The sequence below is a fragment of the Pinus tabuliformis genome, chromosome 4_2 (assembly GCF_031772625.1).
Source record: "Pinus tabuliformis cultivar Carrire ecotype Pingquan chromosome 4_2, CPIR1, whole genome shotgun sequence".
Taxonomy (NCBI): domain Eukaryota; kingdom Viridiplantae; phylum Streptophyta; class Pinopsida; order Pinales; family Pinaceae; genus Pinus; species Pinus tabuliformis.
The window spans coordinates 631,004,520-631,022,744 of NC_142304.1; the positions used below are offsets into that span (position 1 = coordinate 631,004,520).

General features: G+C 35.1%; 2 pseudogenes; both read left to right on the top strand.

Annotated features, from left to right (window-relative positions):
- The first annotated feature begins 2,374 nt into the window (after positions 1-2,374).
- Positions 2,375-2,734, top strand: LOC149170933 (antifungal protein ginkbilobin-like protein pseudogene; annotated as a pseudogene).
- Positions 2,735-16,880: 14,146 nt separating this feature from the next.
- Positions 16,881-17,240, top strand: LOC149170934 (antifungal protein ginkbilobin-like protein pseudogene; annotated as a pseudogene).
- Positions 17,241-18,225: the final 985 nt, after the last annotated feature.

Consider the following 18,225-nt stretch of genomic DNA (forward strand, 5'->3'; position numbering starts at 1 on the left):
CAATAATGATTGTTGAATATGATTGTGAACATAATTTTTTCAAGAATTGATAATTGTAAGTTAAAAGTTATATAGATATGACTTACTATTACTTTAAAAAAAATGTTATTATGTAAGTGCAATAATGAGGTTCATTACAATTATGTTGTAGAAGAAGATGGAGTTCTTTTATGTAAAGGTAGGATTTATGTGCCAAATTCTTAAATGATCAAAAAAGAGTTGCTGAGTGAGATTCACAGAGTGCCTTATGTTGGGCATCGAACCTACAAAAATTACAATTTTTATTGTCTGAAACCAATACTTTTGGCCACATATGAAGAGAATAGTTTCTCATTATCTAACTACATGTCTAGAATACCAAATGGTTAAAGCTGGTTGAGCATAGGCACCCAATGTTTTTGAGGTAATTGTTTCAAATGATCAAATGAGTATGTAGAGATTAATCATAATGAATTCCAACAATGTTGAGGTATTAATTTCATACCATTAATAACCCACTGCTATCACAATAATGCATGGATTTTTACTATATGCAAGGTTCCAAATACACACAGCCATCCTTATTAACCTTTATATAATATGTCGTATCCATCATATATCATTTATCATCATTGAATGCAAATAATTAAGCCATGCCAATTTTTAATGCCATAAAAAGGTACGATCTTACCATAGTCAGTGGCGTCCATATATCACAATATACCAAGTATTGTGAATCATTTCATAAGAGTGATGTGTTATATCTTTAATAGAATAACTATCATATTGTACCATGATATGAATTTAATAATATAATTTAGTTGGAGGTAAATCATTTTTTATTCTGTTTTCATTAAATTTTAGTAAAATGCCTATAATACTTTACTAATGCTTTGTATTTACTTTTTCAATTTATTTTATATTGATTAACTAATTCTTAAATTTGATGTTAATGAAATATGAAATGGAAATCAAAATTTCAGCAAATTTTTAATTGCAAAAAAGCATTTCAAGACAATTATTACCAAATTTTCTCATCAATCACAATTGGAAAAAATAGATTATTAAAATATGAACTCTTATCTTTATCAAAAAAATTACAATTTATATTATTAGAATAATTATATTCTACATATTTTAATAATTTTGTGTACTTCTTATATGAAAAAAATAACAATTTTACTGGTAACTAGTTCATCATAGCTTATATACAATTCATAATATCAACGTGGTACCACAAAGCTTTAAAACTCCATGTCTTGGAAAATAAATTCTTCATTATGCCCTAGATTTCAAAAACCAAAAAACATATATGAGAAATAAGATATATATAAATATTTAAAAGGCTTTTTATTTTATTTGGTTTTTCAATCTTATATCTTTTATAAAAATGAAATTAATGCTGATGAGGCATTGATTCCTATTAATATTTAACAACAACATTTAATTATTAGTGGACTTCTCATAAGTTTTAATTGGTCACCCCCACCAAGAAAATAAGACCTCTTGTATTACTATTATTATTATTTTATGTCGAGTTTTTTTTCATGGAAATGGGTCCCCAAACAAAATAAAATACATTTAATTGATAATATTAAAATTCAGTGCAATTGTCCAAAAAAATGAAATACATGTAGTTTACAATTTTAAAATCCACCATAATACTAAATACATCTACTTCATGAAATACATCAAAAATAGTTACCCAAATAAAATAAAATACATCTAATTCGTAATATTAAAATCAGATAGAGTTTTTCAAACAGAATAAAATACATCCATTTCATAATATTAAAATCCAATATCCTTATCCAAACAAAACAACATAAATCAAATTTATAATAACAACAACATAAATCAAGTTTATAATAATAATAGAATCAAACAAAATAATCATATTAGAATCTCCAACCAATACGTCTACTTCATACTAGATTCCCCTTCATATTAGATTCTCCAACCAATATGTCTACTTCATGATACTAGATTCCCCTTCATACTAGAAATCTCCAACCAATATGTGGATGGTTCATACGTGTGAAGAAAAAACGGCATGGTTCATACGTGTGAAGAAAAACGGAAGGAGTTGTCTAAACTCTTGGGACGTCTTGATTGTGCAGAAACTAGCTATCAAACTTGAGATTCCAATAAATTGCTGCCGGATTTTGATCGGAAAAACCCACTGAAAAGACTGCCAAAAAATCTCATTATAGACAACTGCAAAACGGAATGGTTCATCCAAAATGAAAAAGGACACACGGAAGTATGTGCCACAAGGACTATAAAATGGGGGCGTCCTCGGCAGGATCGCAATAACGTTTTCCATTCGAAGGCATTTCATTTGCCTTTCGTTTATTTTATTATTAAAGGTGATATTATTTCATTGGAGGCAGCCATGGCGATCAGGTCCTTCGGCTTTGCTTTACCTCTCATGTTACTCCTCCTGGTATCTGTGGGGGACGCACAGGGACCGCTTTCACCACCTAATTGGTTCAAAACTGTGGGAAAGCTGCTCCAAGATCTGGAAGAAAACACGCCCTCGAAGGGTTTCGACTACAAGACGTCCAGTGTAGGCATCAGGGGCTCACTCGCTGCCTACGGGCATGCAACGTGTCGTCCGGGACTCGATCATGATAGTTGCAGCAAGTGCCTTGCTATCCTAAGCGCCCGCATGTTGCTCGTCGGTGGCGTTGCCGTCAGTGCTCACCTTCAACTGGCTGACTGTTCCATCCGTTTAGAGCAGCACCCATTTTAGTACAAACTATACTCTAAGTCATGTTTTACAATGCGTGTGGTTCATGAGTACTCGTAAGTCAGTTTTGTAATATTTGTGGTTAGTCACTACTCTCAAGTCATGTTTGTTTAATAATGTGTGTTATTCGTGAGTACTCCCAAGTCATGCTTGTCATGTTTTACACACAGTAGTCGATGTTTTTATAATATGTGTGGTTCCCAAGTCATGTTTGTCATTTTTGACACGCATTAGTCAATGTTTTGTAATATGTGTGGTTCATAAGTGCTCCACGGTGTCGCGTGGTTACCTTGGATACAATTTTGTGTATTCAAATTTGTGATTTAATAAAATATATTTTTTTTGGTTATGCTTAAGGTATTGTTTTTTTTTCATAAACAAACAAGCTATGGAGCACTCATATCTTTCATTTACATGACGGGATTCTTGTGGTTTTAATGGTATAAATTGCTTTGCCAAAACTGCAATCATTTTGAAGTGTGGGAAAGTTGATTTGGGTGAGTTTTAATCAATTTAGAATTCAAACCTCGTAAAAAAGAGTTGAACATAAGTCGTTTTGAGTATGGTTATTTTTACCTTTTCGATGTAGATCCATGTAAGGTTTACACATAACTTAGTTTTAGTTTTGAGTATGGTTACCATTAGTTATTCTTTTCCTTCCTTGTCTTGTTGCCAATATTTCTGTTTCCATGGAGTCGCCATAAGGTTGCAAAATCCTTTCAAAGTATAAACTTTTAGATTGAGCTACTTATTTATTTTGTTCAAATGTTATGCTCCTTGTATTTATTTATTGCAATGGACTTATGTTTGTACTCTCTACATATATGTATGTATACACCATGTCTTAACTTCATGCTCGCCATGGAAGGAATAAGACATGAACAACAAAATAATAAAATGTTTTAACTGTAATGGTTTTCTATTATTTTATATAAGTATGCATATAGGTGTGGAAGAGGCCTTTCAAAATTTAAATTCATTTATGAGTAATTATTATGTGGTCGATGGTACATATTTAACCTTCATATAATATGCCAAAATATTCCTAGTAGTATTCATAGATCAAGGGTTAAGATTTTTTCTCCAAGGTAATTATGCTCTGTTAATCAATTTATCTAAAACTAATTAACTAAATAAAATGCCATATTAACACATTTCATGTAGTTCATATGGTATTAATAAGCCATGGTATTTGATCATGTTATTCTAATTAAAACTATTTACAAGCTAAGAATTTCGGTGGCTGTGGTTAAGAAAACCATTGTAACATACCACAATTGCCTCCAATTTATTTTTTTCTTTCATATATATATATATGAGTGGTGGTTATATATTAATTTATTTCAGACATACAGACAGATAATTTCTAAGGTCATTTTTCCTCCATATTTCTTTTATCGTAGAGAAAGTTAAAAGCCATGTACCCATTAGGTTGCCTAACCAAAATCCACTTATTTAATATTATTCCATATTTCATGGTTTATCATGGTGCAATGTCATATGGTTAGGTTATGTGCTCTAAAATATAGTTATACATATTTCCCCTTGGAACATATGGTTGGCACATTTCTTTGGATGGACTATTTACATGTTACACTATAGCATGGTCATGCACATTATCCTTTTACTCTATATCTAAAGTCCCACCTATAGAACTTATTAAAGAACACAAGGGTTCACCACTTTTGGGCATGGAAATATTTAGTATAAGACTATGGTCCATCATTTAATTTGACTTGCCTTGGATACAACGACAATGGTTTTTTCGAGATCTCCTAGCTACCCATTGCTTACTTCGCCTCCATCAATTATAGTTATCATCACCTTACGCACTTTCACCAAGTGGTATGTGTTGATATTTTATTAGCTTGGGAGGTACCCGAAGCCCTAGGGTTCAATGTTTGGAGGGAATAATGCAACAAGAGTCACTTGTGGAATTGGAACCCAAGGTTGGAGTTTTTCACCAATAGGGTTTTCGGACAAAATAATGAATAATTTAAGCATGAGAAAATTTGAGGTGATACAGGATGGCATGGCGAATACAACAGTTTGAAAATCATTCAAATCGGAGCTCTAGAACTTGAGATATGAATTTTTGAAGTTGTCAATTAATTTTTAGACAGTCAAGTCATGTAGGATTGAGGAGAACTAATTTAATAGAGATGACTTTTCACCAATTTGGCTAGCCCTTCTATTTGGTATAAATATATGGTTATGTGAGTCTTATTTTACCATCCAAATGTGCAAAATTCATAACAAATCAACTTCTAAATAAGACACAGCTCAAATAAGGAGATCAAGTTTGGAAGTAGGACTATTTTGGGGTTTGTTCTTGCCTATTTCAGGGGCTGAGTAGGAGTAGTAGTTGGTTGTCAACTTTGGGATGAATTATGGGTAGTATTCAAGGTTGTGCTGTGTGGAAAAAACTCAATATGAGGATTTCACTTGTCTATTTGAGAGACTGGAGGAAGGCCACAATGCTACATCACTTAGTTGAGGAGCCGCAGGTCCATTTATAGGACTAGTAGTAGACGAGAACTCAAGAATATAGTACGAACAACTAAAAGGAGGAGTGTCACAGTTGTTAAATGCCAATTTTCTGATAATATGACGGTTGATATGTCTTTCATCTTGCCCTAACCAATAAAGCTAACCTACAATAGAGTTGAACTAGAATTGATGTATGTTGTAAGTTGATTTAATGTTTAATTATTGCTAGTTGGATGGTGTCGAGGTGTGGAAAAAGTTGCATCCTATGAAATCCATGAGTTGAAGTTGACTTGGGTGATAGAAGACTTCAACAAGGAGAAAATTTCACAGTGAATAATTGGGCATCTTTGGATTGTTGGAGGCAAATGTGTTGATGGCCCAAAGTAGCCCTAGAGAATAATACAAGAAGCATGTTGGTTGTTGCGTGATTGGCTGAAGTTTGGTGCCTAATCTCTAGCACTTTGGTGGGGAAAAGTGACTACTATATTGGTGGATTGGAAGCTCAGGGATTGGCCAACCTAGAAGAGAAGATTGGATCATCGAGTGTGTTGGGTGCATTTTTTAAGCATATTTTAGACACCTCTTTCCCCATTTTTTTATCATACTCTCTTAAACCCATGAACTTTATGTCCCAATTACCATTTTCCTAGGTTATATGAGAAATCCTTTCTTAACATATTATCTTTCCATCTTTCATTAAATATTGAACGAAGTGATGTCTTTTTGAGATGGCTAACCAACATAAATGTGGAGAAGTACTTTGGTTATTTTTCTTTCAGGTGTTGCCTATGAATAAGGACTAAGGATGCGCAACTGATGTTGTCACTTGCTATTACACTTCAAGGCTTTGTTGTTACAATCTGAAATTTGTTATTACACCTCAAGTTGCTTTTAAATCTCGAGTTGTTGTTACACCTAAAGTTGTTGTTAGATCTCAAGTTGTTGTTACACACCAATTTACTATTACACCACAAGTCTCCAAGATCGTGGTTGTTGTCTTCAAAGACAGTTGTCAAGAATCATGAATTATCTACGGATGGTCCAATGGTTATGATTTTCGAGATGATGTAACTTGAATTGGTCTTTTATTGGAAAGTTGTTTGTAACACTTTCTATTTTTCTCTTAATATCAATAAACATGACAATCATGAGATTCTCATCACTGATCTGTTCCCTAATTTTCAATGCTTGTAAACTTTATAAAAACGTTTGGTTCCATGAAAAGGGAATGGAAACATAGGAACAACATCAAAATTTTGATCTTATAATTTCCAATTATTTTTAATACATAACACTTCTACTGATGTTCATATAGATTATGTGTTGAGTTTTAACTATTTTCCATTTCATCCCTGCACCCTGCTAGGGAGGAAGGGCCCTCCTCTTCAGCAGGGATTACAGCGGTAGTAAATTAGCTTTTTGGTTTATCTTTCCTTTAAGTCTGACTTTTTAATGATGTTGTACTAATTGTAGTATTGATGCACTTATGTTTTTAGATTCATTATATCTTGTTACACAAGATTTGATAGAACTATAATATTTAATCAACTGATACAGTTTTACGAATGATGTGTGGTGTGCCTGTTATTTGAGAAAAACATAAGTGTGATGAGTGAATTCCATTCCTACAAAATGTCTTTTTAATTTCTGCATGAGTGGTTTAAGTTCTGCAATTTTGTTCAATGAATTTTTCCTTCACTTCTTTACCTGGATGTTATGTATCGTCACAGATAGTGCAGACACCTTTGAAATAAATAGACCTACCCTAGTTGATAATTAAATGCTTTCGGTTCAGTCAAATTAAATAGTGATTAAACTGGAACAACATTTTGGCACCATTAATGGTGAAGGCAGTTAACGATACAGTCAACCAGTGTGTTTTGTTAGTATAGTGTTTATAGTGCATAGGTGTTGGGCGGTAAGACGAGAGGTAAGAACATGCACATCGATCTAATATACCTGAGTGGGCTCACCACTATTATCATTAGAACACTTAGGGTGTGTTAACTTTTTGATTTATTTTTTCTTTATAAATGTCCTCAATATTACAAATGCTAGGCGGTAAGATGAGGGGAAAGAACCTCTGCATCACTCTAACATAATTGAGCAGACTCACCACTATAATAACTCAAGCACTTAGAGTGTAAAACAATTACACATAGCGTCCATGTGTAGAGTGTGTGAAGAGAATAGGTGCAGAACATAATAACTCTAATAAACCTATAGGAAAAACGGGTCATAAAAGTAACAAGAACGGCACAGATTTAAGGAGGAAAACATTCATTCAGGAATTAATTTCAAAAGCAGAGAGAGAACAATCAAATTCACATAGGGATACAAGAAAAACAGGACCACGTAAAGTTGTTACTCCCATATTAAGGTCATAATCATCTGGTTCCTCCATCTTAGCACCTCGTCACCCTCAAACTAGTATATATACTCCCAAGAGTGTAGATTGAATTCGAGAACAACACGAAGAAACTAATGGCCAGGACTTTAGGTCTGAAGGACAAGGGGAAAACAGTGGGGAGAACTTAGAGCCAAAACTAGAAAAAAATCTTTTACTTATCAATAACCAAATTCACCCATTGATGTGAAACAGCTAGCCCTAAAGCAACTTATACAATCATCATCTCTAGGAGGGGACTCATCAAAACAAGAAACATGGGATCTATAACGGAAGGAAATAAAAATAATAACAATGATAATACAAGGACTAATGCCACTATTACAACGTTTAAATTCCCAATAACCGATATAAGGGGTGAATCTCCCATGAAAAACATTCCCTTATCAGTTGTTCCATCTTTTCAAGGAATGACTATAGAGGATCCTAATACATGCTTGTTTGTATTTGATGTCCTATGTAGGAGCTATGATTACAGTTCAAATGATCAAAAGATGAAACTGTTCTCTGCTACATTAAAGGGAGCACATTGAGATGGTTGATGGGACTGGGCTCTACTACTATTCGGACATGGAGAGAGATGAAAACTACCTTTCTATCAAAGTATCAAGATTCTTGTCAGACCAACGAATTGAGGGAAGCAATATTCAGGATGACACAAAAAGAGGAAGAAATATTGGATGATTATATCAAGAGATTCCACTATAATCTGCAGAGATCTAAACATAGTGATTTGGATACGAAGAGCCTCAAAACTATATTATACAGGGAATGAGAGATGACATCGTAGATACACTAAATATACTATGGAAGGGAGATATATCTCAAGAATAATTCGATGAGATAATAAAAATTTTCTTAAGATTCTCGACAGGATCATCACGAGGAAGAAACATGACATGGGATGCCTCCGTTCAAATACAAAAATCTATAAATAGAGCTGTGACCAGAGCTGAGATCGGGAACCTATTCGAGAATATTATAAATTACATCCTCAGTACTCTATCTCCTCAACTGACAATTTCACAAGTAAAAAAGGCACAAGATCATGCCAAGAAAACTTTCTCTATATTCTACCTAAAATGTAAGGATAAACGTTCATTGAGGGATTTTAAAGTCGATAGCATGATCTTGTGCAACATTTGTGATTTGGAGTTTTATAAGGGCTATTGTCCAAAACTTCCGAGACTAAAAGAAATTCTTAAAGAATTAGGTGAGGAAGTCTAGTCCTCCTACTTAATTGGTTCCAGGAAGCCCTAGCAGCCACGACCACCAGATATGCCTCAATATTTTTCTTTTAGTCCATGGAATAATGTATATAATGAACATTAATTTCCATGGAAATGTTCCTCACCTCCTCCAACTGAGCTTTCCTCACCATGGAGCTAATGGGATCCCTCTCCACCTTTTCATTATGCTCTGTCTCAGCCATATTCTTGTACAAAAAATTGGAGAGGAAATTATTTAGGTCCAACCCCTTCTGTGTTACCAATGCAACAATAATTCTAGCTAACACCTCTCTCAATATCTACTGCTACACCTCCCATATGACCCCAATTACCTATACAACCGAAAACTAACATAAATAATATGGAAGCCCAGGCTTTAGAAGCTCCCACTTCCTTCCAAACTTAGTACATCATTCTTGTTGAATGTAATGAAATCCATCTATGATCAGGAAAATTAGTAAAACCTCTCCTATCATCACTGAGGAAGAATGTTAATCCCCTAAGGGTGGTCCTATGGACTTTCATGGGACTACAATAGTAGGTCTAGGTGATGATTTTATATCTATAACAACTAACCCGAATAATGCTGGTAAATTTGTATCAGTTGGCCCATCCATTACAATAACTAAGGACCCCCCATATCAAAAAATAGTATCAGAAACTAGGATGACTTCACAGCTTGACTCTAATTTTCTCATGTAGTTGAGAAATCTACATGTCAAGATTCCCATACTACAAGCTATCAAGGATGTTTCCATCTATGAAGAAACATTAAGGACATGTGCGTTAAAAAACATGGAAGAAAGCCTAAATACCCTCTCACTATCCATGTGATGGGGAAATTATCAGAATTAATGATTGGTGAGTTTGAATTGACTAAATATAATGATCCAGGGAATCCTATAGTTAACATTCACATTGGTGAGATTCCCATCCCAAATACACTAATTGATTTAGGGGCAAAAATTGACATGATGACTAAAGAAGTCTTTACCATCCTGGGTTTGCACGGGTTTAGACAAACACTTATTGTACTTGAGTTAATGGGCATGTCTCGTGTTAAGCCAGAGGGGGTACTTGAAGATGTATTTATTACAATGGAATCTTTGAGATAACCAACAAATTTTCTTATCTTGCAACCCAAATCAAATTTAGGTGGGCATCCCTTGATCTTGGGAAGATCCTAGTTGGCCACTACATATGCATTTATAGGATGTAGGTGAGGATGTATGGCAATTTCAAATGGATAGACTAGGAAAAACCTCAGCCTTTATCCCCCTGCAAAATGAAGAAGGGAGCTGGGAAGCCCATTTTGGGATGAGTTCGAGCCCAAATCGGATAAGTCCCGGCCACTTCTTACCCACAGTAAAGTAGAGTACTTTAAGGATGAGATAGAAGACGATATTATAAATGGTTTTATCAGTAATCCTTTTTCATTCACTTCTATTGAGAACTCGGGGGAGGAAGAGGCTATGGAGGATTTGAGCTTTGAACATATAAAGACCACTCCAAACATCAAGTGAAGCCTACTTGAAATAGAACCAGGTAAACATTTGAATGTTAACCTGAACATGACTACCGAACAAAAAAAAATTGTTACAACTGTTACAGAAGTATAAAAAGTCATCTTCATGGAATTACACATACAGGAAAGGAATTCATCCTAGCATATGCACCCACCATATCAATTTAAAAGAGGGTTGCAATCCACTTAGACAAGCATGACAATGTATGAAACAAACATTTAAGGAGGTAATCAAGGAAGAATTGCAAAAATTCCAAAATGCTAACTTCATTTATCCAATTTCTAATAGTCAGTAGGTATCCCGACTTGTCATTGTGCCCAAAATAACTGGCAGGCGGAGAGTGTGTGTGGACTATAGGGAACTTAACAAGGCCACCCAAAAGGACTATTTCCCTTTGTTGTTCATAGATCAGGTCCTTCACACCTTTCCTGGAAAGGAGGAAACAAGGTATTTTCATTTCTAAATGGGTTTAGTGGTTACAATCAGATACAGATTGCCCTAGAAGATGAGGATACAACCACCTTTACTTTCCCTTGGGGAACCTTTGCATACAAATTTATTCCTTTTGGACTCTGTAATGCACAAACAACTTTCCAACCGGTGATATTGGGGATATTATCTGATCTGTTAAATGATTACTTAGAAATATGGAAGACTTTACACCTTACAACGATGCTTTTGAAACAACATTAATTAATGTTGAAAAAGTACTAGAACGATGTGTACAAACTAATGTTGCTTTAAGTACAGACAAGTGTCACATGATGATGAATGAAGGAATTGTCTTGGGACATTTTATCTCTGCTGATGGAATTAATGTAAACCCTACTAACAGAGTGCTAATTTGTAAAATTCCAGTTCCTAAAACACAAAAAGAGGTACGTAGTTTTTTGGGACATGCAAGGTATTATAGATGATTTATAGAAAAAATTAAGAATTACATCCCTTTTATTTCATCTTCTTATTAAAGATGTGGAATTTGTTTGGATAGGGAAATGTGAGCAAGCCTTTATGGAACTGAAAAAGTGTGTATCGGCAGCCCCTATTTTGCAAGGACCAAAGTGGAGTTTTTCGTTTCATATAGCCAACGATGCATTTGATATTGTTGTGGGAGTTGTGTTTGGTCTACTAGAGGAGAGAAAACCTATGCTATTTACTACATAACAAAGAATTTGACTCCATCTAAACTGAACTACACGGTGACAAAAAAAAATCTTGCAGTATTGCATTCCATCAACAAATTTCGACACTACATTACGGGATATCAAGTGTTTGTGCATACTAACCACTATGCCATTCATTTCATAATGAATAAACCATTCACTAATGGTAGGATTACACATTGGTTATTTTTGTTACAGGAATTTGACATAACAATCCTAGATAAACCTGGGAAAGATAATGTAGTGGTTGATTTTCTTTCTAGACTGATTATTGATAATGAATGCATGCATGTTGAAGATTCTTTTCTCGATGAATATCTCTTTGCTATTTCAACTCACTCACCGTGGTATGCAGACATTGCTAATTATGTTGTTATAGGAATATTCCCATAACACCTATCCTCACAGGAGAAGAAAAGAGTTGTTTAGCAAGGTGCAAGATACTCTTAGATTGAAGGAAACCTCCATCACACTAGGTCAAATCATCAGACCAAGTCCTATGTGATGGAGGATGAAATCTTTGATATCCTTAAATCTTGTCACAAAGAACCTTATGGGGGGAACTTTGCAGATAAAATAACAGGGTATAAGGTGCTTTCAATAGGGTACTATTGGCCTACTATATTTTAGGATGCAAAGAAATTTGTGAAAGGATGTGACAACTGTCATAGAATGGGTCAACCATTTTAGTCACATGAGATGTCGTTACACCCCCATATAGTCTTAGAACCATTTGAGAAGTGGACCCTGGATCTTCTAGAACCAATTAATCCTCCATCTCAACAAAATTCCTACATCCTGTTCTGCACAAATTATTTCACAAAGTGGGTTCAAGCAAAGGAACTATACAAAGCTAGAAAACAAGTTGCTTCATACATTTTGTTTGAAGACATTTTTGTTCACTTTGAGGTTCCTAAGGAAATAGTGAGAGTTGGAGGGCCATAATTCACATCTCGTTTGTTCTAAACTCTAGTTGCTAAATACAAAACTTGTCATAGAATTACTTCATCTTATCATCCACATGAAAATGGCCAAGTGGAAAGCACCAATAAGGTTATTGAGGGAATTATTACCAATATTGTTTCTAGCCACCGAAGGAATTCAGCTGATAAACTTCTAGAAGCGTTGTTGCCATACAGGACTACATGGAGGAACACTACAGGATTCTCACCATATGAATTAGCATATGGTAGAAATCCTTTATTTTCCATAGAGTATTGTTAATAGTGTTGGAGCTGCCAACATTTGAGGGGCTCTCCCCAGTAATAAGTCCCAACTAGTCCTCAGACTGTTTGGTGTAAGATTCCCAGGAGTGGGTAATACGGTATCTCCTTTACTGCGGTTGTGCATAGAGTTAAGTAGGATGTCCTTGTTTCTAGCAAGGGTACGACTTTGTAGCAAGTAAGGGAAGGTGCATGAAAGGCTCCAATCACATGGAAAGGGGAGTATGTGCACCCCTTAGAAGCCTGGGATAGCATGCAACTTCAAAGGGAACACACGAGTAGTAAGACATCATGATATGGAATGCAGGATAACCGATGATCCAAAGGTATGGGTTATATCAGCAACAAACTTCCATAAGATTCATACAAACACATACAGAATAGTCCATACATACGTGTGTAAATAACAACGACATACATCATTAAAGTAACCAGGATAGCCAGACTACAATAAAAACATATGCATGAAATGTGTTGGCTCTGTTATATTAAAAGAGTGAAATATCCAATCATATCTACAACCAAGACTTCCAGTAACCCCGATAGCGAGACATTACATTCACTGCCACCTACTCCTCCAAAGAGATGTACTAGCTCTACAATGTGGAGAGGCCAAGGCTCATTACAATACACTCCAAGGTTTCTCTAAGTTGCACCTATAGGAAGCTAAGCTCCCAAAAGCCTGTACAATGAGCTTTGAGGTTCTATAAATAGCAAAGGTTAGGGTGACCCTTGAAATACCCCTTTGTCACTCTTCACCTACCCTCATGATTCTTCAACTGCTACATGATTATCACATTCTACTTGACACTTGGTATTTCACTTTTACAACATGTTTACATTACAATCTTCGCATGTACCCATGTGAGACAAAAAAAAATTGAGTAAGCCATGAAAGACATCACTAAGACTCGGAAAACTCACCAACTCTTCGACATCCTCACAATGATTGACAACGTTGAAGTGATGCCAAGCTTGGTATTCTGTTACGGTGTCTGCGTGCTCTATGGTGACATCCTTCTCAAAGTGAACTCGTACCTCCATTGCATCCGGGTACACTGATTTGGCACCTTTGTGCAACTTGTTTGATAACATGTGCATCATAGTATTGAGTGTAGTCGTACCAACAATATATTCATGCATAGTGTTTGCACTCATCTCCAAGATTGCATTGGTGGCTATGTGCATTAACTAATCAATTTACATGTCCAACTCGAGTCGGACTTGGTTCTTTGACTTCGCCTCAGTGAGTGTGCCAATGGATGGGACTGCATGGGTGCACATAACAAAGTCCATGCTCCTAAACACCATGCATCTGAAGCTTCAAAGTGGTGATGAGTTGCGGGATTTCCTCATAGTTCCAGATTTGATTGCGGATGCATGCCTTAAACTCTGCTGCCTTTGGCTTCATCATCTTCGGCAAGTGAAATGCGCCTCTTGCGTACCTCATTTTCCGTGTTTTCATGTGATCAATAGTAGTATGTAGATCTGATAAGATGTGTGCTCTCCTAGCACAACATTTTTGTGAATCGTTGAGTTTGACAACCGACTTATGCATGGTGACAAATCTGGAATATAGCTTCTGCATGGCTGTCTTCAGAGATCATACTTCATCTAGTATCGCTCTCCTCAACTCTACTCTCATGGATTTTGTAACATGTCCTCCTCCCTGCTTGGCCACTTGTAACTCCTTAGCCATGTGATCACTCTTAGCTATCAAGAATATAACAATCGAGTTCGTGGCTTCGGCATATGCTTTCGTAGCATCACAATAACATTTTCCATTCAAAGCAATTTCATTTGGCTTTCGTTTATTTTATTATTAGAGGTGATATTAGTTCATTGGAGGTAGTTATGGTGATCAAGTTATTTGGATTTTTTTTACCTCTCAGATTACTATTCCTGCCATCTATGGTGGATGCACACTAACAACTTCATATTATAGCTACTCCAATAGATTTTTTCAAAACACAATTAAAACTAGGGTCTAAAATTTTGGACCACCGATATTCAGCCTAGCATTTGGGTGCTCCACATTGTCCACACTTTTGGTCCCTTGAGTTTACATGAACATTCACTAGTCAACATCAAAGCCCCTCCATTAGATCGAAACTTTTATAAATTATTTTAAGCCGAAGGTTACAAAATTTATTTTCTTCGAAAACGCGACCTATGAAATGATGTCGAGCTCATGTAATCACCTCCAAAAATCTCTAATGTCCAACCTTACCATATTGGTCCTGATATACTTTCCTTTTAATTTAAGCTCTCCTCTGAATTTTGGCTACTGAAGTTTCAGGTTTCCCTTTGGATAGCGGGGTCCAATATGCTGAGCCTTGTCCAAAAATATCTTTCAAGGTGCTACTTCATAGATGAAATCATGGCCATTTGACATAAATGTAAGAAACTATTACACATACAACACAAGAACTGAAATATTTAATCAAGAAATAGAGGTTGTTATCTATTCTTGTTAACTAGACAAAATTGATGAATCAATAGGTCCTACTAAATCAACACAATGTTTGGAGTGGTAGTAGGATTTTTCCCATTAGTGCAAGGGGAGCTTCATGAAGGATATCCACCATGTTGTCTCAATATTCGCTCCTTAGAATCTTTTTCAATATAACACTACTTCACAACTTGTATTCTATATATTCATTCAAATCATGCATGTTCTAATTTGAAAATTTCATTCATGTTTAATTTAAAGAAAAACATGATTGTTGGAATTACTTAGTTCCCCTCCAGGACAAGATTGTTTTAGTGAGAATGCATTGAGTGGTGACATCAATAAAAAAAACATGCATTAATGGGAAAAATATAGTGGATCCCACATTCAATATCAATTCCAAGAAAATTTATAACAACTTATCCAGAAATTAAATTATGTAGAGATAAAACCTTCCACTAATAGACTCGCTTGGAGCAATAATGAGACTAGACTAGGCCATTATACTACCAAACTTGCCAAACTTAAGCGACCCCATGAAGAAGGTTTGGAGCAAGTGGGTGCTAGAAAGATGAGTTATGTTGTGTAATAAAAATATCAAAGGCTTCAATCTTGCATTAGAACAATGGCTTCAAGGGAAGAAATCTGAAAATTACAAAAAGATAGAAGCACATGAAAAAGATAATGGACATTATATATGATAAGATGGAGAAAGTGTTAGTAACACATGATTTGGTAGAAGAAGAATAACAAGAATCTATATCATAACATAAATATCTCAAAGAGGAAGAAGATATTTGGAATTTAAAATAACTATGAACTTATTAAAGTTTTGAGATATGAACGTGAAATATTTTTCACAAGAAAGAAAAAATAATGACTTTGGGAAAACAATATTAAAGATGTTATTACGAGAGGTACAAAAATTTCACATTTTGTATCATTCAAAGAGGAGGAAGTTTGACATCATGTATCAACTTCATGCTCATCATGGAAGGAATTACACCATGTATCAATTTTATGCTCAGCATGGAAGGAATTACACGAGGAACATAGTAATAAAATGATTTACGCAAAAAAAAAGGTATTTTACATAATTATGCTTATAAGGTGTGAAATAGGCCTTCCATAATTTAATTGTGTAGTTGTGCAAACAAAATGAAATACATCCAATCCATAATATTAAAATCAAGTGTAATTGTGCAAACAAAATGAAATACATCCAATTTACAATTTTAAAATCCACCATGATACTAAATACATCTACTTCATGAAATACATCTAAAATAGTTACCCAAATAAAATAAAATACATCTAATTTGTAATATTAAAATCAGCTAAAATTTTTGAAACAAAATAAAATACATCCATTTCATAATATTAAAATCCAATATCTTTATCTAAACAAAATAATCATACTAGAATCTCCAACCAATATGTGGATGGTTCATACGTGTGAAGAAGAAAACGGCATGGTTCATACGTGTGAAGAAAAAATTGTATCTTTTCTGTGAGTGACACACGGAACAATGTGCCGCAAGGACTATAAAATGGGGGCGTCCTCGGCAGGATCGCAATAACGTTTTCCATTCGAAGGGATTTCATTTGGCTTTCGTTTATTTTATTATTAAAGGTGATATTATTTCATTGGAGACAGCCATGGCGATCAGGTCCTTCGGCTTTGCTTTACCTCTCATGTTACTCCTCCTGGTATCTGTAGGGGACGCACAGGGACCGCTTTCACCACCTAATTGGTTCAAAACTGTGGGAAAGCTGCTCCAAGATCTTGAAGAAAACACGCCCTCGAAGAGTTTCGACTACAAGACGTCCAGTGTAGGCACCAGGGGCTCACCCAGTGCCTACGGGCATGCAACGTGTCTTCCGGGACTTGATCAAGATAGTTGCAGCAAGTGCCTTGCTATCCTAAGTTCCCGCATGTTGCTCGTCGGTGGCGTAGCCATCAGTGCTCACGTTCAACTGGCTGACTGTTCCATCCGTTTAGAGCAGCACCCATTTTAGTATAGACTATACTCCAAGTCATGTTTTACCATGTGTGTGGTTCATGAGTACTCGTAAGTCATGTTTGTTTTATAATATTTGTGGTTAGTCACTACTCCCAAGTCATGTTTGTTTAATAATGTGTGTTGTTCGTGAGTACTCCCAAGTCATGTTTGTCATGTTTTACACACGGTAGTCAATGTTTTTACAATATGTGGTTCCCAAGTCATGTTTGTCATTTTTGACACACATTAGTCAAGGTTTTATAATATGTGTGGTTCATGAGTGCCCCACGGTCATGTTTTACAATGTGGCGTGGTTACGTTGGATACAATTTCGTGGATTCAAATATAAATGTGATTTAATAAAATATATTTTCTTTTTTTGTTATGTTTAGGGTATTGACTTCATTTTCATAAACAAACAAACTATGGAGCACTCATATCTTTCATTTACATGATGGGATTCTTGTGGTTTTAATGGTATAAATTGCTTTGCCAAAATTGCAATTACTTTGAAGTCTAAGAAAGTTGATTTGGGTGAGTTTTAATCAATTTATAATTCAAATTTCATAAAAAAGAGTTGAACATAACTTAGTTTTGAGTATGGTTACCTTTAGTTATCTTTTTTCCTTCCTTGTCTTGTTGCCAATATTTCTATTTCCTGGAGTCGCCATAAAGTTGCAGAATGCTTTCAAAGTATAAACTTTCAGATTGAGCTACTTATTTATTTTGTTCAAATGTTACACTCCTTGTATTTATTTATTGTAATGGACTTATGTTTGTACTCTCTACATGTATGTATGTATACACCAACTTCATCCTCATCATGGAAAGAATTACACATGAACAACAAAATAATAAAATGTTTTAACCGTAATGGTTTTCGATTATTTTATATAAGTACGTATATAGGTGTGGAAGAGGCCTTTCATAATTTTAATTCATTTATGAGTAATTATTATGCGGTCGATGGTACATATTTAACCTTCATAGAATATGCCAAA